Here is a 26,549-nt window from a genome sequence, read left to right as displayed (position 1 = left end):
AAATGTGTCCCTGATAAGTCCCTAGCCACCACCACTTGTGAGCTTTGTCCAGGTTTTTTGTTCTAAGAGTTGATTGAGAGCTATGGTGAGAAGTGAGAAATTAATTTGTATTCCCCCATTATTGGCTTTGTTTGTCCAGGTTTTTTGCGCTAAGAGGTTGAGAGCTAGAATTATACAAGCAATGTTTAAAATGTGCCCCTAGTTTTTGACCTTTTGCCCCCCCCAAAAAAAATGAAATTGAAAATAAGTTTGATAAGCTGTGCAAGATGCCTATGGCTTACACTACTGTCATTCTGTTTATTTAGGTGCGGAAGTAGACTTTTATGATGGAAATGTTCTGAATTAGGCAGTTTTGTAATTATTGGTTCATGCATTTTCTTTCATTGCCTACAGTACAGCCTACTGGAAAAATGTTCATTCAAACAATAAATTTAAAATGTGCTCTGTCTAACAAGTGTGCTGTATTATACAAGGAATATAACTTAATAAAGTCAGGAAGGGTGTATAAAAGAAAAGAACACATGTATGTTTCTTGTTTTGTGTGCAAGGGGCCAATGATTTGAAAACAGCCCAATGGTAATCTTTATCCACCACTGGCTAGATGCATTTTCTTTGGATGTGGTGCAGGTTTCAATGCTGTTTCAATGAATGTGAGTTTCAAGGGCAGAAAAGTTTTAAAGCCAAGTCTATTTTCATTGTGAGACAGTATTGCTTTATCAGATGTCTGTTAGTGTTTGTGCATCGATGTGCTGCAAAATGTAAAAATAACATCCAAATGATCATTGTAGAAGTAAAGCAGTATGCACACATTAGTGTTTATGGTAAAGGGGCGAAATAGCCAGGTAATGGACCATTGGTATGGCTGCAGGGGGACTCTGGTACCATATTTTGGTTGTCTGTTCTTCAGTTTGTGTTTGAAAGTTGGCATCCCACAATTCCATTGGAGTGGGTGGGGTTACATAATTATGTATGCAGATTAGATGTTAATCAGCGTACAGATTTGTACCTATTTTTCATGGCCCTTGTCCAGATTTTTGATGTTTTCAGGTTGAGAGGTATGATAAAAACATATTACTGTTTTCCAACTATAAGCATGGGGGCAAGCCCCCCTGCACCCCACACCCCCTGCTACTTAAATATATATCAACTCAGAGGTCACACTCTACAGAAGAAAATGGCAAACATACCATTACGTGCTTCACGACTGCCTGTTGTAACCGTAGTTATGTTCCAATAAACATCCAAAATAAAGCACCTAGTAACCAGCAGAATGAAGCCTTCAACACAGTGTAGAAAGGAGCAAAAAAGTCTGTTTTATTTAACGTTGCAAAGACACCACGTTTTCATCCTAGTGCATCCAGGACTTCATCAGAAATAAGAAGTACATTGCAGTCCCTCCTTATATACCTCCTTCCTAATTACCTGGTGGTGGTAATTAGTCCCAATTAAATAAAATGACAAAAATTTAAAGATACAGTAAAACACATATACTGAAATTTCTATAACATTAGTTAAATGAATACAGTGCTAATCCATTCTGATCAATACATCCCTCAACATTAGTATAAAAATATATAAGGTCATGTAATAAATATAATAATTAATTCAGAACAGTTGCATATACATCCACAGTAAACAAATACCTATACATAAAGCTAAAACAGAATGTCACCCCCCCCCATGTTGAATACAAACCTAAAATGCATATGTGTGCATAATGAAATAGAGGTGTCCTAAAAAAAAACTCTATTTCATTATGTACACATATGCATTTTAGGTTTTTATTCAACATGGGGGGGGGTGACATTCTGTTTGAATGAAGTCCTGGAGTTTGATGTTTATTGGTTGTGTTTAAAGCACTATTCTTTCTTATTTCTTAGTTATGTTCCCTTTCAATTTGCTATACTACAACCTAGCTCATCTTAGTGTAGTGAAGTGTGATCTTGGGGTTGATATATTTAAGTAGCAGGGGGTGTGGGGCTGCAGGGGAATGTGCCCCCTGCTTATAGTTGGAGTAGACTAATATGGTTTGCCTTTTATTTGTTTCTGTATGCACTTGTGCTGGAGTATAGTAAGTGTTGGTGTCCTGTATTTTGTTTCGATATTATGAGATTCAGTATTTTGATTTTTCTATTTTGAACTTTCGAGATTTTGGACACAGTCTTTTGAATTTCGAGATTTTGAGCTTTTGAGATTTCAAAGTGGACCCATATATATATATATATATATATATATATATATATATATATATATATATATATATATATATATATATATATATGTATATACTGTGCAAACCAATGGTGCCTGATTAAATGTGCATGGAGATCAAAACACCCAATCGACAACCACTCCAGCACATAAAAAAGCTCATTAAAAAGCAATGCAGAAGCAGTAAAGTGAGTTTATTCCATAGTCTGCCACTCAGACCGGTTTCGCCGCATGGCATCATCAGTCTGTGTCTCAATACAACAAAAACAATGCACCAAATATACATGTTCATTTAAAGTGACCCGCACCAAAACAAAATCACAATGCAACAGCCCCAACCCTTTACATAACAAACCCCAGGATATATATATATATATATATATATATATATATATATATAGCTGTACTACTGATACCTGTGCTACTAATGGGCAGAGGCAGCTGCTCAGTGCTTCATCCCATGTATGGGTTACCTTAATTTATCTATGGTATTGACCAGTTATTCTAATTAGGGGTAATATATATAATTATCAACCATGGAATGGCTATAGCCTATCTGTAATCAAATGGGATAGGTTATTTCAAGCACTAAAAGGAAAACTGGCTAGGCTTAAAATGACCCACAAGGACAGCTAGCTTGGTATTTACCTATTAACCTAGATAGATGGATAGGTCTATATAGGTGTCACAGTGACAAAGCAAGTAAAATTGTTGCCTCATAGCAAGAGGTTCTCTGGTTCAGTTCTTCCCTGGGGTATCTTCTCTGTGGACTCTGCATGTCCTTCCTTTGTTCATGTGGGTATTCTCTGGGTGTTACGGTTTCCTCCCACATTCCAAAGGTATAGATTAGGTTGACTGGACACTCTAAATTGGCAATAGGTGTGAGTGTGCATGTGTATGTGTGGTGTAGAAGAACAACCGTGGCAGGGATTGCCACTCAGCGGTGTGAAGAATGGGTAAAGATGCTGACCCTTTATATAGTAAGCTATATCTTAAGTGGTACTCATGCACACAGACGGGCGCGCATGCATGAATATTGTCCTTAATCGCTCAGTGTATATTACTCCCCTTACGCACATCTATTGACATTTTGTTTAGAGCCAAGTTCTGTCTTGTCTTTCTTTTTCATTGAAATTTACTACTTTCTCACTATCCTAACAGTGATTTTTCTGCTTCTTCCCAGTCTTTGTTAGGCAGTTTCTAGGATGTTCATCACCTCTGGTTTTGTAGCCCTTATAGCAGGATGAAAATGTGCCTTCTTTACAACAGGCTACAATGTCTGGCAATCAACAAGTTGTCTTTATAGCTAGGCTTCTCCAGCTATTACATTTTTCCTAGCTGTCTTTGTCTGTGTCTGGGTGGAGGATGACTGTGCAGATTTTATATTATGGGTGGAGGATAACTGCAGATTTTATATTAAGGATGGAAGATGGCTGTGCAGATTTTATATTAAGGGTAGAGGATGTGCAGATTTTATATTACAGGTGGAGAATGACTGTGGGGATTTTATATTATGGGTGGAGGATGACAGTGCAGATTTATATTAAGGGTGGAGGATGACTGCAGATTTTATATTAAGGATGGAAGATGGCTGTGCAGATTTTATATTAAGGGTAGAGGATGTGCAGATTTTATATTACAGGTGGAGAATGACTGTGTGGATTTTATATTACTGGTGGAGGATGACTGCGGATTTTATACTAAGGGTGGTGGATGACTGTGCAAATTTTATATTAATGGTGGAGGATGACTGCGGATTTTATATTAAGGGTAGAGGATGTGCAGATTTTATATTAAGGGTAGAGGATGAGTGTCCAGGTTTTATTTTAAATTAAAGGTGGAGGATAACTGTGTGGATTTTATATTAAAAGTGCTAGATGACTGCTGTTTTTTATTTATTTATTTATTTTATTTTATTTTACATTTGTTTACTGGGAATGTCTGACTGAGCCAGAGCCCTTTTTCAGCAGAGTCCCAGGAAGAAAAGCTCAATAATAATACAAACAATATAAGCTAATATTATACAAGCAAGTGTAAAGACTTAGTATGGTGATTCAAGTCTAGATGCTGTATACCTCACATTAAAAAGGTCAAAAGAAAAAGGAAACAGCAGAATAAAACAAATGTTATAAAGTAACTGAAACAATAACAACGTCTAAAGAAATTATTACAGAGAAGGCAAGGAAAAGGAAAGTGTAGACATGATAAGAGGCAGGAAGACAAAAGGAGTAGGATAAAGGAAGTAGGTAGAAGAGGAGACAGTGGAGAGTGAAGAGAAAGAGGTTAGTTAGATGCTTGTATTCGGTTAGGGTGAGAGCAATGGCAGATCCATTGTTTAAAATACTCTTTTATGGCCATCTTAAATTGTTTGGGATGCTTCAGATTTCTGATTTCAAGAGGGAGTTTTATATTAAGGTTGCTGGATATGTGTGTGGATTTCATATTAAGGGTGGAGAATAACTGTGAATTTTATACTAAGGGTGGAGGGTGACTGTGTGGTTTTTATATTAAGGATCCTGGATGACTGTGCGGATTTCTCTGTTAACGGTGTTGGGTGACTCTGGGGATTTTATATTAAGGGTGTTGGATGACTGTGCAGAATTTATATTACAGGTGGAGGATGAGTGTGCAGACTGTATTTTAAATTAAGGGTGCTGGATGACTGTGAAGTTTATATTAAGGGTGGAGAATGACTATGTGTATTTCATATTAAGGGTGTTGGATGATTGTACAGATTTTAAAATAAGGGTGGATGACGACTGTGCAGAATTTATATTAAGGATGGAGGATGACAGTGCAGATTTTATATTAAGGACGGAGGATAACTGTGCAGATTTTATATCAAGGGTGGAAGATGACAGTGGGGATTTTATATTATAGGTGGAGGATGATTGTGGAGATTTTATATTGAGGTGTTGACTGACTGTGTGGATTTTATATTAAAGGTGTTGTATGACTGTGAGGATTTTATATTGATGGTGTTGGATGTCTGTGTGGATTTTATATTAAGGGTGTTCCATGACTGTGCGAATTTTATATTAAGGGTGGAGGATGACTGTGTGGATTTTATATTAAGGGTGCTGGATGTCTGTGTGGATTTTATATTAAGGGTGTTGGATGATTGTGCAGATTTTAAATTAAGGGCGGATGGTGACTGTGCAGAATTTATATTAAGGATGGAGGATGACTGTGCAGAATTTATATTAAGGGGAGGATAACTGTGCGGATTTTGTATCAAGGGCGGAAGATGACAGTGGAGATTTTATATTATGGGTGGAGGATGACTGTGCAGATTTTATATTGAGGGTGTTGGATGACTGTGTGGACTTTATATCTGTGCAAATCTTATATTAAGGGTGGAGGATGACTGTGTATTTTATATTAATGGTGGAGGATGACTGTGCAGATTTTATATTAAGGGTGTAGGATAGTGCAGATTTTATATAAAGGGTGGAAGATGACTGTGCAGATTTTATATTAAGGGTGGGGGATGACTGTGCATATTTTATATGGGTCTATATTATTAGTTCGAACACACAAGTGTCCGAACACCGAAATATCGAACTGGGAAGTTCGAAATGTAAAAAAAACGAAGCCACGGAACACCGATTTTTTTCCCGAGGAAATAATTTGGTGGGCCATTTCTGCGGCTTCGCTATTTCCTCCACTGTGGTGCGATCTTGGAATTCGGATATTTAAGTAGGGGGGTGTGGGGCGCAGTCCCCCAAGTTGGGGGGTGTGGGGGATGAAACACCCCACATTAGTAATAGTCTGAAGTGTTCGTGTGTTTTTACGTCATGTATCGGAACAGCAATTTTTTTCCCTGGGAAAAAAAATCTCTGTTCTGAGCGTTTGAAGTTCTTACATTTCGAACTTCTGGGTTCGATATTTACATAGTCGAACTTATGACAGTTCGACTATGTGACATAGATCCTTTTATATCAAGGGTGGAAGATGACAGTGCAGATTTTATATTATGGGTGTTGGATGACTGTGCAGATTTTATATTAAGGGTGGAGGATGACTGTGTAGATTTTATATTAAGAGTAGAGGATGACTGTAGAGATTTTATATTAAGGGTGTTGGATGACTGTGTGGATTTTATATTAAGGGTGCTGAATGACTGTGTGGATTTTATATTAAGGGTGTTGGATGTCTGTGTGGATTTTATATTAAGGATGTTGGATGACTGTGCGGATTTTATATTAAGGGTGGAGGATGACTGTGTGGATTTTATATTAAGAGTGTTGATGACAGTGGGGATTTTATATTAAGGGTGTTGGATGTTTGTGTGGATTTTATATTAAGGGTGGAGGATGACTGTGTGATTTTATATCAACAGTGGAAGATGACAGTGCAGATTTTATATTATGGGTGTTGGATGACTGCAGATTTTATATTAAGGGTGAGGATGACTGTGTGTATTTTATATTAAGAGTAGAGGGTGACTGTGCATGTTTTTTATTAAGGGTGTTGGATGACAGTGCAGAATTTATATTAAGAGAGGAGGATGACTTTGTGGATTTTATATTAAGAGTAAAGGATGACTGTGCAAATTTTATTTTAAGGGTGTTGGATGACTGTGCAGATTTTATGTTAAGGTTGGAGGATGACTGTGCGGATTTTATATTGAGTGGAGGATGACTGTGCAGATTTTATAGTTAGGGTGTTGGATGACAGTGCAGATTTTATATTAAGGGTGGAGGATGACTGTGTTCATAGGTTCATAGGTTCATAGGTTCATACTAGGCTATCTGCCCTAGGGCATTTATAAGCCTAGCCAGAGTGTGTGTATCTTTCACCACCCCTTAGGATGAGAATACTATACCCATTAGTTTGCTGTGCCTCTGTTCAGCAGTGAAACAGAGATGATTCCAGGGGTAAACCTACGATCTCCCATCCACTCGTCAAGATTTCTCTTGAACAGAGTCAGTGAGGGGCTCTGCCTCACATGGACTGGGATTCTGTTCCATAGTGTAGGGAGTCTCTGGGTGATGAATCTGTCCCTCCAGCACGTCCTATTTATATCCGTGTTGAGGTTTAAGTCTCTTGCTCTCATGGCTCTGGTGGATTTGGATTTTTTGAGGTGGAGCATGTCCATTAATTCCGGGTTGGACATGGCCTTGTATGTCAAGCACAGATCACCTCTGAGCAGACGGTATGCGACTGAATAGAGCTGGAGTTTCTTCAGTCGGGCATCGTATGACATATGTTTGAGCCCTTTTATCCTTTTGGTGAGGAACTTTTGGGGTCTTTCCAACTGTTGCAGGTGTCGAGTAAGGTACATTCCGAATGGGGCATTGTACTCAATCATTGGTCTGATAAGTGAAGAGTACAGGGGTACAATGACCTCTCCTGATCTGGATGTGAATCCCTTCATGATCAGGTGGGCAATGTAGAAGGTCTTCCTAATCACTTTGGCAATGTGAGTGTCAAAAGAGAGGTTACTGTCAACTTGGGTCCCCAGGTCCCTGATAACTTCTTCCGTGTTTAATGGATTACCACCTATGTGGTAATTAGGGGTTACCTTGTTTTTCCCAAAGGGTATGACTATACATTTTTTGGCATTTAGCTTAAGGCCATGGCTCTGGCACCAGTTACCCATTTCTATGAGACCTCTCTGGAGGATGTCTATGTCTGATGGAGTGTCAATTATGGTGCCCAGTTTGCAGTCATCTGCAAATTTTGTCAGCCACAATCCCCTATGTTTGCCTGCACTTCAGAAAAATAAATGCCGAACAAGAGGGGGCCCAGGACTGAGCCCTGTGGGACACCGCTCGTGACCAGCTTAGAGTCTGACATGGCACCAGCAACTCTAACCCTGTGTGTTCTGTCCTTGAGCCAGTTTGCAACCCATCTTGTGACATATGGGTTTACATCTAAGCTGGTGAGCTTTTCTATGATGCCCGAGTGGGGTATTGTGTCGACCGCTTTTGCTAGGTCAAGGTAGGCTGTGTGAACTGCCTTACCCTCATCAATGGCCTTAGTGACTGTTTCGAAAAAGTCGACCAAGTTCAAGAGGCAGGATTTGCCCTTGACAAAGCCAAATTGGGTAGGATCCAGTGTCTGTAGGTCCCCAATGTATTTATTTATGAGTTCCATTATGATCCTCTCCATAGCTTTGCAGACAAGGCTCGTCAAGCTTATGGGGCGGTAATTTCCAGGGTCCGTAGAAGCACCACCTTTGTGGAGTGGGACCACAGTTGCCGTACGCCATTCTTTGGGTACATATCCTGTAGTAAGGCTAAGATTAAACAGCAGCCTTATGTGTGGGTTTAGTTCCTCATTGAGTTTGTGTAGCACACAGCCAGGGACACCGTCCGGTCCCATTGATGCTGTGTTTTTTGCTTTAGAGAGAGCAGCTCTCACCTGGGCATCTGAGATGTTTGGGAGGCTAGACTCTGGTGGGATAGATATTTCTCCTTTTGGGGGAGGGAGGGAGAAATTTGCACTGAACCTGTCTGCCAGTATGTTGGCAATGTCTGTGGGTTCAGTGATTTTTTTATCATTTTGGACTAATTCTGAGCATATCTGGGAGTTTCCACCCAGGTGTCTAACATAGCTAAAGAAGGCCTTATGATTGTCTTTTGTGTCATTAGCGATTTTTCTCTCAAAGTTGGCCTTGGATGATTTTATGAGTGATCGTAGTTTTTGCTAGTATTGATCAGAGATGCCTTCCCTTTTAGGGATTTTGCTCTGTCATGTAGTAGCTTTCTCCTCTTGTTGTAGAGTTTGTTTATGGCTGGGGTCCACCAGACCGGCGCCTGCCTTTGGTGGAAAGGGTCTTGATTTTATTAGGGATTGCTTGATCCATGCATTCCTGGAGGTGCTCGTAGAAGGCATTTGTAAGGGTTTCAGCAGCGTGGGTTGTGGTTTCCATTGGCTCGGGGCCTTGAAGGATACCACTCCAGTCTTAAGAAGTGTGAAGTTTGCTTTTGAGAAGTTCTTCACTGTGGTCTTTTTGCTGGGGTGGGGCGGGATGTGGATCTCCAATGAGATTAATTTATGGTCTGATCTCACCAATGAGGGATATACTTCGGTGTGGAGCATTTTGTCCCCATGTTTGTGATGATCAGGTCTAGTATATTTTCTCCTCTTGTGGGGATGGTGACTAGTTGTTCCATAGCATTTGAGTTTATGAACTCCAGGAACCTTTGGGCTAGGGTGTTGGGACTTGAGTAATGTTCCCAGTCTATGTTTGGGTAGTTGAAGTCACCCAATATGATGGTGTTTGGAGAGACATTCATACTCTCCAGTGTCTTCAGGAAGGCTGTGTGGGTTTCCTGAGTTTGAGAAGGTGGTCTGTAGCATGCTACAAACTGTAGGGCAGTTTCACCTATGGTTAATTGCACCTGGATGATCTCCGATGCTTAGTGCGTTGCCACTAACCTGGAGGTGTGGGTATCCTTTATGAATATGGATACTCCCCCTCCTTTTGTGATTCGGTCCGGATTTTGGGGCCGGAACGCATGATATGAGGTATAACCTGATAGTGCTGGGGTGCTCTCAGGAACCTTGAACCAGGTTTCAGTCACAGCACAGACATCGATGTTCTCCATACTGAGGAGGGCTTCGAGGGCATGCATCTTGAGGTTTAGACTTCTGGCATTGAGCAGTATTACCCTTAGTTTTTCTCCATTTTTGTTTTCTAGGGCGGTAGGTTTATCATTTGAGCCTTGCCTAAAAAGGCACTAGGGGGGTGGCAAGAGCCTTTGCCAATATCCGGAAGCCCAGGGTTGACAGGTGCAAGCCGTCCCTTGCGAAGCAGCGTGGCTTGTCAAGCATGTCATCCCAGGCAGACAGACATTGGATCCCCTTAGAATAACACCAGTAATTAAGCCAATTATTAAAGCTGATCATTTTGTCTCTGTATTGTGGCATCATTCTTGGTGAGGGTAGGACACTGCTCAGGGTCAGGGTCATACCGGCCTGGGCTACATAATCTGAGAGCTCCTCTATGTCTCTTTTCATGTAGTCCAGGGAGGTATGTCTCAGGTCGTTCACACCGGCATGGACAATGACTGAGTCATACTTGTACTTGCTGTGGAGTGACCTGAGTGCTTGTGTTATGTGGCGGATTCTAGCACCTGACAGGCAGCTTACTGCGATCTTTTCCTTGTTCAGTCTGGTGAGTGGGACGTCAGTGTGTCTGACTATGGAGTCAGCTATAACAAGTGTGTCTGGCATTGTGTTTGGCCTTAAGGGCTGTGACTGTTTAGCACACTGACTTTGAGAACTATGTGTTGCATGTCTTATGTCTTGAGGTAGCAGTTGCTTGGGTGTCTGCTTTGGAGGCCTCTGTAGTTTTGGTAGATTTTTGATCAGTGCCTCCGAGTATGTCTTTGTGTGTTTATGTGTTTGTTTTGCAGTTGTGATAGTTCTATGTGAAACTGGGTTTGTGGTGTGTGTGGTTTCCTTCTCCTCCTGTCTGGTCTTGCCAGTCCTGAGTTGAGAGAGCTCAGCCTCCAGTTTGGCTATATAGTTGCATCTCTCACATGTATTTGTGTTTTGTGGGAGAAGGAGTGGGTTGTCTGTGTACATGAGGCAATTGTAACATTGCCTCAAGATGCCCAGATTCACCAGCTGAACAGGAGAGGATGCTAGCAACTGACCCTTCGACATGCTAGAAAAGTGAAAAGGTTTGCTGTGTAACTGAGTCAGAAGGGACCTATAGGGAAATGGGTACTCAAGGGGATTCTAGGCTAATGTAGTACTTTGTTTAGTATATAAGTACTTTACCTATATAAAAATGCTTTAGGAGCAAGTGCTGAGCTTTTGAGATAGAGAATAGACTGTTTAGATTGCAAGTAGAGAAGTTCTAAGGGAAAAATTGAAGAGCAGACTTTATGGAGCCAGAAATAGTTTAACCTTGTTTAACCGGCGCTGCCCGATGGTGCTCTATGGGCAACTCTGCGCTAAATCACACAAAAGCGCTAAAGCGGGCTTTATAGCAGGGGGGTTGAAAAGAGCTAGGAATTGACCCAAAATGGCCAATAGACTAGAAGTTTCTGGCTGGAACCACTGCTCTAGGGACAAATAGGCTGCTCAGTGCTCCCCACTCCCACTGGTGAACAAAGAAGCTTCCCTTTATCCAAATAAGGATATGGAATAGCACAGGAACCAAGCCAAAGCCCAGAGATCAGCAAACTGTGAAGACTGGACTATTCTAGTTCAGTAAGCGGAAAACAAGATTTTTTTTTTTTTTTTTTTTTTGCGGAAAACAGAGGAAAAACAGACAGTAAATGCTATAAATGCTTTTAAATGGCTAGCGCACTTGAGTGTGTTAGCCTACAGGTAAAATTAAGCAACAAATAGCTTTTTTAAAAGTGCAAAACAGTTAATCAACACAAAAACAGTTTAAATAGAATGCAGAGCTGTATAAACAGGTGAAAATGCAGTTGCTAAGCAGTAAATAATCAAAAAGCCAGAAAAAAATACTTAAATCAGGAAAAAGTCACTCTTTTGCTCTCTGCTGCTTGTGGAACTCTGCAGGACACCACGAGGAGCTGTGCTGAGTTGAATACAAGCGGCGCTAAAAGCGGGCTTTATTACAGGGGCTGAAAAGAGCTAGGAATTGACCCAAAATGGCCAATAGACTACAAGTTTCTGGCTGGAACCACTCCTCTAGGGACAAATAGGCCGCTCAGTGCTCCCCACTCCCACTGGTGAACAAAGGCGCTTCCTTTTATCCAAATAAGGATATGGAATAGCACAGGAACCAAGACAAAGCCCAGAGATCAGCAAACTCTGAAGACTGGACTATTCTAGTTCAGTAAAGCGGGAAAACAAGATTTTTTTTCTTTTTGCAGAAAACAGAGGAAAAACAGACAGTAAATGCTATAAATGCTTTTAAACGGCTAGCACACTTGAGTGTGTTAGCCTACAGGTAAAATTAAGCAACAAATAACTTTTAAAAGTGCAAAACAGTTAATCAACACAAAAACAGTTTAAATAGAATGCAGAGCTGTATAAACAGGCGAAAATGCAGTCGCTAAGCAGTAAATAATCAAAAGCCAGAAAAAAACTTAAATCAGGAAAAGTCACTCTTTTGCTCTCTGCTGCTTGTAGAACTCTGCAGGACACCACGAGGAGGCGGTGCTGAGTTGAATACAAGCGAAAAGCTCTAAAGCGGGCTTTATTACAGGGGGCTGAAAAGAGCTAGGAATTGACCCAAAATGGCCAATAGACTACAAGTTTCTGGCTGGAACCACTCCTCTAGGGACAAATAGGCTGCTCAGTGCTCCCCACTCCCACTGGTGAACAAAGACGCTTCCTTTTATCCAAATAAGGATATGGAATAGCACAGGAACCAAGACAAAGCCCAGAGATCAGCAAACTCTGAAGACTGGACTATTCTAGTTCAGTAAGGCGGGAAAACAAGATTATTTTTTTTTTTTTTTTTTTTTTTTTTTTTTTTTCTTTTTTGCAGAAAACAGAGGAAAAACAGACAGTAAATGCTATAAATGCTTTTAAGCGGCTTTTTGAAAGGGAAAAAGGAGGAACAGAAGGCCTTATCAAATGTTCTCTCTATATTAAACAGAACGAGCTAATGACACTAGATTGGAAGGTGTGTCACAGTAGGGGCGGGCAACTGCAAAGCCACCAAGTATAAGAGTAAGACACCAACAGGGAGGAAGGGTGGGACAAAATAGCCTACAGACAGCAAGCACTAGAGAGACAAATGAAAGTTTTTAAACAGATAAGGATTTGTGAAGATACTGAATAGACAAAGTGCTTTATATATATTAAATTGTAAAAACAGTAATCTGTAAAAATAATCAAAAAAAATCAAGATACTTATATTTTGTAGCTCAGTTGCGGTCAACAACTTCTCCAGTCTGCACTGTGTGCAAAGACAGAAACCCAAGTTAGGGCTTAAAAACCAGAACAACTTCTTTTTTTTTTTTTTACAAGAACACAAAAGAACCAGCCCCCACTAGCCAAGAGATAATTACACAGAGGAAATGTTTTCTGTGGTTTCTGTGTGGATTTTATATTAAGAGTAGAGGATGACTGTGCAGATTTTTTTATTAAGGGTGTTGGATGACTGTGTGGATTTTATATTAAGGGTGTTGGATGTTTGTGTGGATTTTGCATTAAGGGTGTTTGACGACTGTGCGGATTCTATATTAAGGGTGGAGGATGACTGTGTAAATTTTATAGTTAGGGTGTTGGATGACAGTGCAGATTTTATATTAAGGGTGGAGGATGACTGTGTGGATTTTATATTAAGGATGCTAGATGACTGTGAGGATTTTATATTAAGGGTGCTGGAAGACTGTGTTGATTTTATATTAAGGGTGCTGGATGTCTGTGTGGATTTTATATTAAGAGTGTTGGATGACTGTGCGGATTTTATATTAATGGTGGAGGATGACTGTGTGGATTTTTTATTAAGGGTGGAGGATGACAGTGCAGATTTTATATTAAGGGTGGAGAATGACTGTGCGGATTTTATATTAAGGGTGGAGGATGACTGTTTGGATTTTATATTAAGAGTGCTTGTGTGCGGATTTGATATTAAGGGTGCTGGTTGACTGTGCAGATTTTATATTAAGGTTGTTGATTTTATATTAAGGGTGCTGGATGTCTGTGTGCATTTTATATTAAGAGTGTTGGATGACTGTGCGGATTTTATATTAATGGTGGGGGATGACTGCATGGATTTTATATTTGGGGTGGAGGATGACTGTGCAGATTTTACATTAAGGGCATTGGATGACTGTGTGTATTTTATATTAAGGGTGCTGTGTGTGTATTTTATATTATATTAAGGGTGTTGGATGTCTGTGTGGATTTTATATTAAGAGTGTTGGATGACTGCGCAAATTTTATATTAATGATATAGGATGACTGCATGGATTTTATATTAAGGGTATTGGATGACTGTGTGGATTTTATATTAAGGGTGCTGTGTGTGGATTTCATATCATATTAAGGGTGTTGGATGTCTGTGTGGATTTTATATTAAGAGTGTTGGATGACTATGCGGATGTTATATTAATGGTGGAGGATGACTGCATGGATTTTATATTAAGGATGGAGGATGACTGTGCAGATTTTATATTAAGGGTATTGGATGACTGTGCAGATTTTATATTAAGGGTGGATACTGACTGTGTGGATTTTATATTAAGGGTTTTGGATGACTGTGCGGATTTTATATTACGGGTGTTGGATGACTGTGTGGATTTTTTATTAAGGGTATAGGATGACCATGCAAATTTTACATTAATGTATTTTCTTTCGACTCTGATATGAACACTGCAATAGCAAATTTTAGTTGATTTCTTGTTAGACTGTTGATCACTTCCCAGATTCTATAGATCTTATCCCGAGTCCATACTTTTGAGCATTGTTAAATGATTTTTACCTTTTTCTTCCACTTATCCATGTATTTGTTGGACAATCTAATTTTCCCTAGTAACTGTTACAGATGTACTCTGACCGTTAGCTCACTTCTGGGACCTCACATCCAGCTACAGGCAGAAAATCCGAATTCCCCAACAGATTAGGGCCTTTTTCTAACACAAATTATTGTCTTCTGTCCCCCTTTACGTTGATTTAAGTTGTGCATGAATTTCTTTTACCCCTGAAACGTATTCAATCACTTATTTTACTTCCATGTTTGTGAAAAACAAAACACCCACGAATTACCTTATAGGTGGCAGCCCCCTTAATACAGAAGAGGTAATAAGAGATCTGGGGACCCAGGTAGATAGTAATCTCGCCTTTGACAATCATATTGCCAAAGTAGTTATGAAATCCTTCTATGTGGCCCATTTAATTACTAAAGGGTTCGCATCTAGAAATAAAGAGGTTATAGTGCCCCTCTACCCGTCACTCATCAGACCCATCATAGAGTACAATGCCACATTTGCCATTTGGAATGTACCTCACAAGACACTTCCAACAGCTGGAGAGACCACAAAAGTACCTCTCCAAGAGGATTACTGGCCTCAAACATATGTCCTATGCAGCCCGACTGAAAAAACTCCGGCTGTACTCAGTGACATATCACTTACTCAGAGGTGATCTCTGCCTATCTTACAAAGCTATGTCCAACTCAGAATTGATGGACATTCTCCACCTAAAGAAATCCGAGTCACTGTGAGCCACACGCTCTAGTGAGCTAAATCTCACCACAATAAATAGAACATGCCGGAGAGATAGATTCCTGTCCCAGAGACTCCCCATGCTTTGGAACAAAATTTCAAACTACATTAGGCAGAGCCCCTCACTAACACTCTTCAAGAGAAACCGTGACGAGTGGATGGGTAACAGAAAATACACCCCTGGGATCATTTCATTGTCTCTGCTTGGCAGAGGATTACTTAATTAATCAATGGGGCGGCGAAAGCCTAGGCTAGGTTTATAAATGCCCTCGGGCAGACAGCCTAGTACCTACCTATGAACCTATGTTTGTTACAAGTTACATGCATGGATTTCTTATTTTATACCATAATTACACAGGTAGTAGCAACAATGTGTCCAACAACATGGAGGTGTCTGGCACATCAGATTCTTCAGGCGCAGTTTGTTTGTTTGCTAATAAAAACATTTCACCTTATTCATGAGTGCTTCACTTGATTTGCATGCATAGATCATCTCTGACCTGTGTATTTCTTTATAGCTGTTTGTATGTATAAAAGTAGACTGGATAACTATACTAGTGTTCAGGGAGCAATTGTGTTGTGTGACATCTACTTGAGAGGTAGATAATTGATTTCTTCTTGTCAAGTATTCTGTTCATCAAGTGACACACTGAGCAAATAATGTTCACTATTATTGATTGAGAGGACGTCTGGAATAGTTCTGTACACACAGTTGGCAATATTCTTTTATTAGAGATAAACTTTATAAATAAGTAAACAACCAAATGAGTTAAGGGTAACCAGTGAGAATATAGACAGTGAAACTGAAGATAAAAGCTGATGAATGAAATGGCAGATGCAAAAGAAGCATTTGCGTTACTATATAGATCCAAGAAGTGCAGTGTTTTTTCCGACTCATGGGCTACTACTGGCATTAAGTCTGCTGTGAATGTAACTCTCAACCCCGTGTAAGTGCCAAGAAGCTACCAAAGGAGTAGAACAGCTTTTTTTAGCAAGATGGTTGTCTCATTTTCTTTTCCTTTTCTTAAGCTGTAAGAGTCGAGTGAAGCATATTTTTGAAAAACTGCTTTATGTGAATCTAAACCTTCAGATAGTCATCTAATGTGCAAAACATGTCAGGGAAGTCTGGACTCTACCTTGGACAGCGCCCATCCTGATAGAGAAATCACAGTCTGGATTGCCATAACAGTAACTTCATCTTTGTGGCTAATGTTGGCAAGGCTGCATCTAGCAGACATGTAATATCTAGCACAGACATAAATCACTATCTGAAGTGCTGTTTTAGTACTTAGTATACCTTTTCCCATCAACTTCATAGTAGTTTTTTTTTTATTTGAGACATGCGAAATCCCATTCCCCCATTTAAATTCTTACACTGCATGACTCATTCATTTTATGGCTTACAAATGGCTGAATCATCCACGTTCACACTTCTCTTGGGGTATACTCAGGCAGAGATATTTTTTAGGTTCTGCCAACATACATACCCACACAGCACAGCTTTATGCATGGATCAGATTTTGGCAACCTTTTTGATATAAGATCCCATGCTGTACAATTAGAACAGTAGTGCCCTGCATGATTAGAGCAGGTGCAGAATGCACACGGGCCCTTGTTTTGGGAATCAGCGGCATTAGTTTTAAATGATCTGCTGACCACAGACTACCATGATGTCAGTGTATGTGAACGATGCTTCATCAGTTAAGTGACCTTAACATCTCAGCACAAGAAACCTTGACAAAACAAACAATGTCCAGTGACAGAGGCTCCAGCTCACATCCACATTTTAACTATCAGTACAACTGATTTAGAAACTTGACACAATAAGAGCATAAGAATTATCATCCATTTCTTGAATTAAAAAAGTCTGTAACTATAATGACAGTCATTATTTGTTACTGATAATCTGCCACCTTTTTCACTAAGTATCACTGCCAATGTCAGAATAAAAGTATGGGCCAAAATCAGGGACAGTTGAGAGGTATGGTGGCCTGTATAAAATAGGAGCTTAAAATAAAGAGTGGTGCAGTTGTTAGTGCTGTTAGCTCCCATTTGGAGTGAGAAGCAGGACAGCATTAATATGCATTAGTGTTATCTCCCCAAAAGCAGTGAAACATGAAAACTGTTGCAAGCTGTTATATGTTTAAAAAAAAACAGAAGCATACCCCAAGTATTACTCAAAACAAATCTTATCATTAACAAGTTGCTTCAGAATGTAGCAAGTGAAATCGATAAAATTTGGGTTAGAAGTAGTTTTTAGATTTATGATCTTAATAACTTGCAATTCATTAAAATATTTAACTACTAGTTTGTGAATTCTGGGAAAATTAATTTTCACTATAACTGTGCCATGAATTAAAATATATAAAAAGCCAGAGATGAAGTGTAAAGAGAGAGCTTTTACTCAGAGAAATAACTCTTGGAACATTTATGCATTTCTTTTTATTAGTTTAATTTCTTCAGACATGGAGGCATAAACACTGAGATAGTCTTGAGTTTGCAAATAGAAGGGAAACACAATCAAGGGAATTTCCTAGTCATGATCCATCTTGAAATGATACAGCTAGAAACTGTCAACGGAAATGAAGGGCCATATTTTAAGCTGAAGAAATCTATGATGTATAAAATATTAACAGATATGGAGCAGTTAGTAATTTACTTCTTTGTAATGCTTGTATTGATCCTTATTGTCACAACAAACGTTACTTTTTCCTGTTGGAATAAGACATCATTACTGTGTCTTTAATAAGTACTGATCATGACAGCATAAGTAATGACATTCCTTGCCCTAAATGTTAAACTCGTGCACTAATTGCTCCATTATCTGTTTAATGTTTACTAACAGTGGGCTGTGCTCCGACAGCAGCTATTTGTCATTGGCAGACTTCTCTGAAGGAGGTGACCTGCTCTTGTAAAGGCAATGTGTATCCATAGTGTTCAGGTCTAATGATTTGACAGAAAGCAGATTAGCACTGCTAAAGCATATTTCATAATATCCGAGAGTCTGTCAGAATATCTTATTACCTTGGGGAATATAGAAAACACAGAATCTATTTAATTTCTAGCAAAATAAGTAGATTTCCAATCTCTGCCACCCCACCCCCGGTTTTATCCATTCTTCTGTCTCATTGCATAATTATACATCTATTCATCTTTGGCATCACTTCTTTTTCCTTAGCCTCACATTTTATGGAAAAAATAGACTGCAAATGTTTCTGTGATGTCAAGAGAACTTTTTTGGTAAAGCATCATATAAATAATAAAACCGGTTTATTTTCATGCTAATAATGCAGAATTCTAATTCAGAAACTGTTATATATATTGATACACACACACACACACACACACACACACACACACACACACACACACACACACACACACACACACACACACACAAGTGCGCGCACACACATATATACATACTATACCTCAGTGAAAAATGTAAAGAAAGCCATAAATAATGGGGGACAAAGGCCCAAAAATAGGGACAATTTGTAAATATTGCCCGTAGAAAGTTGATTGAATAACAGGTTTTGCATTAGCATGCATTCTCTGAAAGGTATTAAGTCTGAAACTCAAATGCCTAGCATTATTTTATGACTTTAGTTCTTGACACTTTGCCAATGCTATGCCAGAAAACAAAAAATCTAACCCCAAGAGTAAGCTTTAACATGAGTACTGTAGTGGTGGCAGGTTTAGCTCTCTGCTGTTATTGTGGTGTCTGCCACTCTATACCAAATGTGCAGTGAAATGGGACTCGATGGATAGGTGGATATGCCTACTGCAAGTTTGGCAAAATAAATTCAAGCTTCAGTTCATATCACTAAACTCATAAGGAACACTAAATGGTTTACATTAAGGTGCTGTGGTTGCATTCAAAGCCTTGCTAAATAGTCCTTCATTCAAACTGTCACCAGATCTGCATGGTTCTAATCCGAGCTTTGCATAGATGTAGTAACAATTATCTAATGCCTTCTGGCACTGCTCACTCAGCAAATGTATAATAATACAATATGTTTTCACTGTGACATAAGAAATCTGGAGAATATAAATGGGCATTGCTTTATTTCTTTATATGTTTCCCTGTGGTATTGTGTTACACAACACAGGAGCATAGGGCCTGCATCTTAGCACAGCTGCTATACTTTAATCTTCCTTTCCTTGCAGTTCACATATTTATAACACTAAAGATACACTGTAGTGGTCAGTTTGTATAAAGATCCACAGTCTGAGAAACACTGTTTGAAACATGAAGGCATCAATGATTTCATTTATGGAAAGCCACTGCAGTGACCAGCAAGGTGTTACAGTGAAAAGGTCAGCTATTATTCTCACTTTGTTCAGTTTCAGTTTCAGCTCTTGTCAATGAAAATAGATAGCAGAGAGTAAACATGGGACTGGATTTGATGAAAATTATACTGCACAATATTTCCATCAAGAGTTAACCATCAGTTTTCTTAGACACTGGTGATGTTACATCAACCATTATCACCTTTTACTCCTGTAATACTTATAGTACCAGTGCTGACATACACATCGGGCTGCACTTTCTACTCATGTAATACTTGTAATACCAGTGCTGACATACACATCGGGCTGCACCTACTTCTCATGTAATACTTGCAGTACCAGTGCTGACATACACATCGGGCTGCACCTTCTACTCATGTAATACTTGTAGTACCAGTGCTGACATACACATTGGGCTGTACCTTCTACTCATGTAATACTTGTAGTACCAGTGCTGACATACACATCGGGCTGCACCTTCTACTCATGTAATACTTGTAATACCAGTGCTGACATACACATCGGGCTGCACCTTCTACTCATGTAATACTTCTAATACCAGTACTGACATACACATCGGGCTGTACCTTCTACTCATGTAATATTCGTAGTACCAGTACTAAGATACACATTGGGCTGCACCTTCTACTCATGTAATGCTTCTAATACCAGTACTGACATACACATCGGGCTGTACTTTCTACTCATGTAATACTTGTAGTACCAGTGCTAAGATACACATTGTGCTGCAACTTCTACTCATGTAATACTTGTAGTACTAGTGCTGACATATACATCAGGCTGTACCTTCTACTCATGTAATACTTGTAGTACCCGTGCTGGCATACACATCGGGTGGCACCTTCTGCTCATGTAATACTTGTAGTACCAGTGCTGACATACACATCGGGCAGCACCTACTTCTTATGTAATACTTGCAGTACCAGTGCTGACATATACATCGGGCTGCACCTTCTACTCATGTAATACTTGTAGTACCAGTGATGACATATACATCGGGCTGTACCTTCTACTCATGTAATACTTGTAGTAGCAGTGCTGACATACACATCGGGCTGCACTTTCTACTCTTGTAATACTTGTAGTACCAGTGCTAAGATACACATTGTGCTGCAACTTCTACTCATGTAATACTCATAGTACCAGTGCTAAGGAATACATTGGGCTGCAACTTCTACTCATGTAATACTTGTAGTACCAGTGCTGACATACACATCGGGCTGTACCTTTGCAGTACAAGTCCTTTGGCTACTAAGGGTATGGATATTACTTTGAAAGCTTGAATTTGCGTTCAAAATTTAAAAAAACTGCAGCACAATAGACCACCTTACACTTCTGAAATAAAGTGTAGTTAATTGCTCATAGTTATTCATTTATATACATATAGGTCTGGTTATACTGATTGACTTTCACTTTAGATGACAGCTTTTCTGTTGTTTTCATTTGGTCAGTGGGAAAGACAATCAATATTGCAGCAAGATCGACATAATTGGAGGGATATAATACCTTTCCTTGATATCGTCTGATGTCAGAGTTGGTACATTTAAGTAGCAGGATGTGGTGGGGGGGCTGCATGGGGCTTGCCCCTTGCAAAAACATTGATTTTGTATCACATACTTAAAGATTATGTCTTGGAGCACGTGCACTGCATTGGTGATGTTCTGTCGACTATATTTTGTTGACAATTTGAATGTCGATATACTAAACATTAAATTATTTTCAGTATATCTGTCTATTTATCTTTCTATCTATAAATAAATATATATATATGGTAACCATGCAGTTTTTGAGCAAATAGCTTTTGTACTGGTAGGTTAGATTTCTCTACATGTCAAAATAACAGTTAATCACATTGTGTTATAGTTGACTCAGATTTAGTAGACTACAATTTGGTCAGAGTTGTGCGAACCTGGGGTTAGTGTTTACAAGTAAAGGAGTTTTTAGGCAAAGGCCTCACATTGAGTAGTATGAGAGTGAATATAAAATAGGCTTCAGTCAGAATCATTGTGGTATTACATGCTTGCATTTGCAGCTTGCATGCCTTCACAATTGTCTGTGATTTGATGTTGTGAGGCAGCACAGATAGACAGATATCCAAGTGTGTGTATGTGCGTGTGCGTGTGCGTGTGCATGTGCGTGTGCGTGTGCGTGTGCGTGTGTGTGTGTGTGTGTGTGTGTGTGTGTGTGTGTGTGTGTGTGTGTGTGTGTGTCAGACCTCTCAGTTGCCCCTATTTTATAGAAATGTTTCTATTTAGAGGCCTGATTTGCCCTATGCATAATGTATTTATTTTTCATGGCATATCTCACTTTTCAGACTTGATTTACCTCTTTGCACAATTTTCTGAATCCCCCCATATGACTCATAGTTTTTGAAGCTGTCTAGCACATAAAAAACTATATAATACTATATGTCCAGCATAATAGTGGCACCAACAATTTAAAATAATTGGACTTATTTCTTACATCTCTTTTCTTTAGAAACAATAAATGGCTTTGTGTGGTAGAATTTTGCAATACAGTTCATAAAAATCTATATATTTTTCTCTTTGATAATTCCATCATTTTTGTCAGTCATTCTCTGTTTTTTTTTAAATGGGTTTCTGAGTAGTATCCCACATTCCTGCAGGAAGTGGGAAGAATTATGTGCTATTTGGTATTTAAATAAGTCTTTATGGTGAGTGTGTGGGTGAAATGGCATTTATCAAGCAGATACTTGTCAAGTTATTGTCTTTCTGTTGCTATGACACAACAGATTACCCAGTGTTTAAATTTTATGAAGTTACTACTACTTGAAGTGACAAAGATAAAAAGAAATACAATAACATTAAGCATCTTCTCATCATGATTGAGGTAAACTGAAAGTCCAACTCATCCATATAAATACAATCAAATAGTACAATAAATGAATAAACAAAGTATTAGCAGTATAAAAGCAATATGGAGTTTCAGGGCAATGATGGTATCATCGACCCATGACCACAAAATGACTATGTTGAATTCCGACATTGTCAAAGTACATCTCGAATTTGACCTCAGAACAAGCATTAACATGGGTTAAGATAGGGATGACATTTGTACTTTGACAATGTTAGGTTCGACATTGTCACCATTCGACCTCTGGACTTCATCAAAGTGGATTTGACTGAATCCCCTTCAGCATTGTGATTGTAAACCATTACAGGTCTACTACTAGATATGGCTTCCCCTATTTTGGCTGAGTGGGTTCTATCAGTGAGCTAGTTAGCTACCCATCTAGTAACATATGAGTTAATGCCTTAGCTGAGAGAGTTTATCTATTATGCCTGAGTGAGGAATAGTGTCGAAGGCTTTGGTTAGGTCAAGGTAGTGTTGTGCAGTGTCTTCCCTTGTTTATGACTTTGGTGACTGTTTTGAAGAAGTCAACCAAGTTTAACAGTCATGATCTTCCTTTGACTAAAACAATCTGTATGGGATCAACTGTTTGTAGGTTGCCGATGTCCTTGTTTATAAGGTCCATGATAATGCGTTCCATGGCCTTGCAGATCAGGCTAGTTAGACTGATGGGCCTATAATTGCCTGGGTCAGTGGATGCTCCACCTTTGTGTAGAGGGATGACAGTTGCTGCCCTCCATTCAGCTGGGATGAAGCTGGTGCTCAGGCTTTAGTTGAATAGGGTGCCTAATGGTGTTGAGGGCTATTGCCTGATTTTATGTAGGATGCAGCCAGGAATATTGTTGCGTCCCATGGAGGCTGTATTTTTGGCCTTTGAGATGGCATTAAAGACCTGCCCCCGGTGATGATGGGAGGAGGGCAGGTGCTGGGGATGTCCCAGTTTACTGATGAAAGGGACAGGGGGGTGAAGTTTTCACTGAACCTGTCTGCCAGCAGGTTGGCTATATCTATGGCATTTGTATATGTAGTGTTCTTGACCACCAGTTCAGAGCAGATTCGGGTGTTGCCTTTGAGATTGCAGACATATGTGAAGAAGGCTTTGTGATTGCCCTTAGTGAATGTGGCCAATTTGGATTCGAAGTTAGCCTTGCAATAAGCCACTGCACAGCCATTCCTGGAATGTACCCTCCCTGGACATACCTAATATGCACCGTACCATTGCCACCCCTACTATTTACACCTCCCCCCCCCAAAGTCAGGCAGTACTGACACTGAAACCAGTGATGGTATCGTTGACAAAACTATGCATAGAGGCTGAAAGGAAACAATGTGTGTGCAACCATAGCCCTCATAAGATCAGTCATTACTTTGTCCATGGCTTTCATGCCATCCTAGTGGCCAGATAATATAGAAACCAGCTACACATAGGACTGGTGTGCAGCAATTTGTTCCCTTGATAATACTGTGGCACATCTACTGACTGATCCCAAGTACTGCCCAGCCTTATAATGTGTTTCGCTGATGCTATTTGTTCTATGGATGAGCAACATACCATCAGTGTGGGATCAGAAGATGCCATGAAAGCTAGGCATAGATCATGCACAGCAGTCTGTAGGAAACCAAGTAAATGGCTTTGCTTTGGGATGGTCAGCGTAGGACTTGTTTACTCCATTTTTTTTTTTTTGAGTGGTTGGAAGTGCCTGGTCAGATACATGCCAAAGGATGTATTGTACTCAATGGCTGGTCTGATGAGAGCCAAGTACGGTGAAACAATGACCTCCTTGGATGCTGATGTCATGGCTTACTTATAAGTTGCGTAACAGAGAATGATTTTCTCACCACAGTCGACAGATGATGGTAAAAATCATGTTACTGTCAACATGAGTTCCCACATCCCTCATCATTGGGCATACTTTTAGGGGTATATTATCAATGTAGTAATTTCCATGGTAGTGTCTGTCTTTCCAAAGGGTACCATTATGCATTTTTTCATGGCCCTGGCACCAGTTGTTTGCCTGTGTCAGGTCTGCTTGTAGGTTATCTGTGTCTTTAGGGGATTTAGTGAACATGTCTAGTTTGCAGTCATCTGCAGACATGATCAGCAATAAGGCCTTGACATTTCCCAAAAAGGAGATACCTCAGCACAGATCCCTGTGGGGCTACAGTAGTGACTGGCCACTTTGACGAGCTGGATTCCCCTATCCTAAGATCTTGTGTGCTATCAGTGAGCCAGCTGGCTATCATTTAGCCGCTCTTACCCTATTGGTGCTATATTGCCAGATAATATAAGTTCAGACACGTATTCCTTACAAATCAGGCACAAAACATGAAATTATAACAATTAATGAAATATATCAAAATGATACAGGTTCAGAGACTGGGCAGATTGTACTATGATGTTATTTTTTACAAGTGCAGCACATCTCCTAGGCCCAGGAACATTACTTCTTGAAAATAGGTAACAGAGAACAATTTATTGTCAAGTGTTCCTTCTGTAGGGTCTGAAGGATCAGTTATTCTAATATTTCTTCTAGATTATTGTATAAAATTATTAAAAAATATTGAATGCCTTTACATGTGCTGCTTTCCTTCTAGAACGTACGAGTCAGAATGACTGAGTACATATATAGCTATCTTCTTCTTTTTCCCAGTTAGGGGTCACCTGTCTGCTCATGATTGGCAGTGGAGTTTTATGGTGCCAAGGTGCCAGCCCAGCACCCAACCTTCCACAGAAGGCACACACATGCACTCACTCACACCTAAGGCCAATTTGGAGTGTCTAATCCACCTGTAGCATGTCAGAGGAAATCAGAGCAAACCCACACGACCACAGGGATGAGATTCAGACTCCACATAGAAGGCACCTCAGCCGAGAATCGAACCAGAATCCTCTTGGTGGGAGGCGACAACACTAACTGCTGCACCACCTTGGCCGCCTGAGTACATATATAGCTATACTGAGAAAAAATGCCTTTGAGAAAAAGGTCCTTTCTTTTTTGCTTCAATATTAACCATTACATTATACAGAATATCATGCAGACATCATCACGTTTCGCAAATATTCTGCTTGAAAGAGTTCTAATCAGCTAAATATACTTGACTACTTTAGCAGACATTTTCCTGCTTAAACATTTCACACTATTATATAGAGTGATTAAGGATGGAAAGGTTACATTTAGACTAGGCAAAAATGCTCCTAGGTCTCAGAACAGCTAAGCATATGGTATAATAGGTTTAATATTTTCATAAATGCTGAATTAAACAGCTAAGTTTCATAGTTACCTTTTTTCTAAAAGATGTGTATTTGTAAATGGTGCTAATCCCATGCTCATCATAAAATATGTGGCAGTACGGAAAAAGTTTGCTCTTCCTGATTTTCTTCAGAGTTCATTGCTAAGATATGATGTCATGCTTTTTATCATTTCTCTATCCGAGAGTGCTCACTTTCTTTATGTTATCATGCCTTCCCATGAGTACACATTTCATTTTCCTTAACTTTAATAGGTGATGTTATATGAGAATAGATTGTAAGAATTAAGAGTATCTGGTAAAGAGAAATACTACAGTACCAAGAATGATTTTGTTAATGAAGGAGGGGGAAGACAGATAAGACACAGTCAGGTAGTTACATTACAGTAGTGTGGCACGGAGAACTGAACATTTGCAGACTGTGCAGATTTTCTGGATGATAAAAACTAATTTAGAAGGAAATTAAGAATGAATGGGTGCTTCTGAGTGAAGTGAACTTCCTATGTAAGGAAGAAGTGCACTTTGATAATAGTAGATCAGAAGATGGCTGAATTAACATGGACATGCCCAGTGAAACATAAATGGCTGTGAATCATGAGGCCCCAAGTCACTTTGCTAGTGACAAATAAGATGAGGATCCCCTTAGGAACCACAGTAAACAACGAGACTGGAGGGTACAGTACAGAAGGGGACACAAGTAATTTTAACCCTGGAGCATGTGACACTTCAAGAATAATAAAGGAAATCAGAATAGGCATGCACAAACGGCACTGATAAAAGAAGAAAGGT

Source organism: Protopterus annectens, chromosome 7.part0, assembly GCF_019279795.1.
Source record: "Protopterus annectens isolate FY-2018-M chromosome 7.part0, PAN1.0, whole genome shotgun sequence".
NCBI lineage: Eukaryota > Metazoa > Chordata > Ceratodontiformes > Protopteridae > Protopterus > Protopterus annectens.
This window is presented reverse-complemented; position numbering follows the sequence as displayed.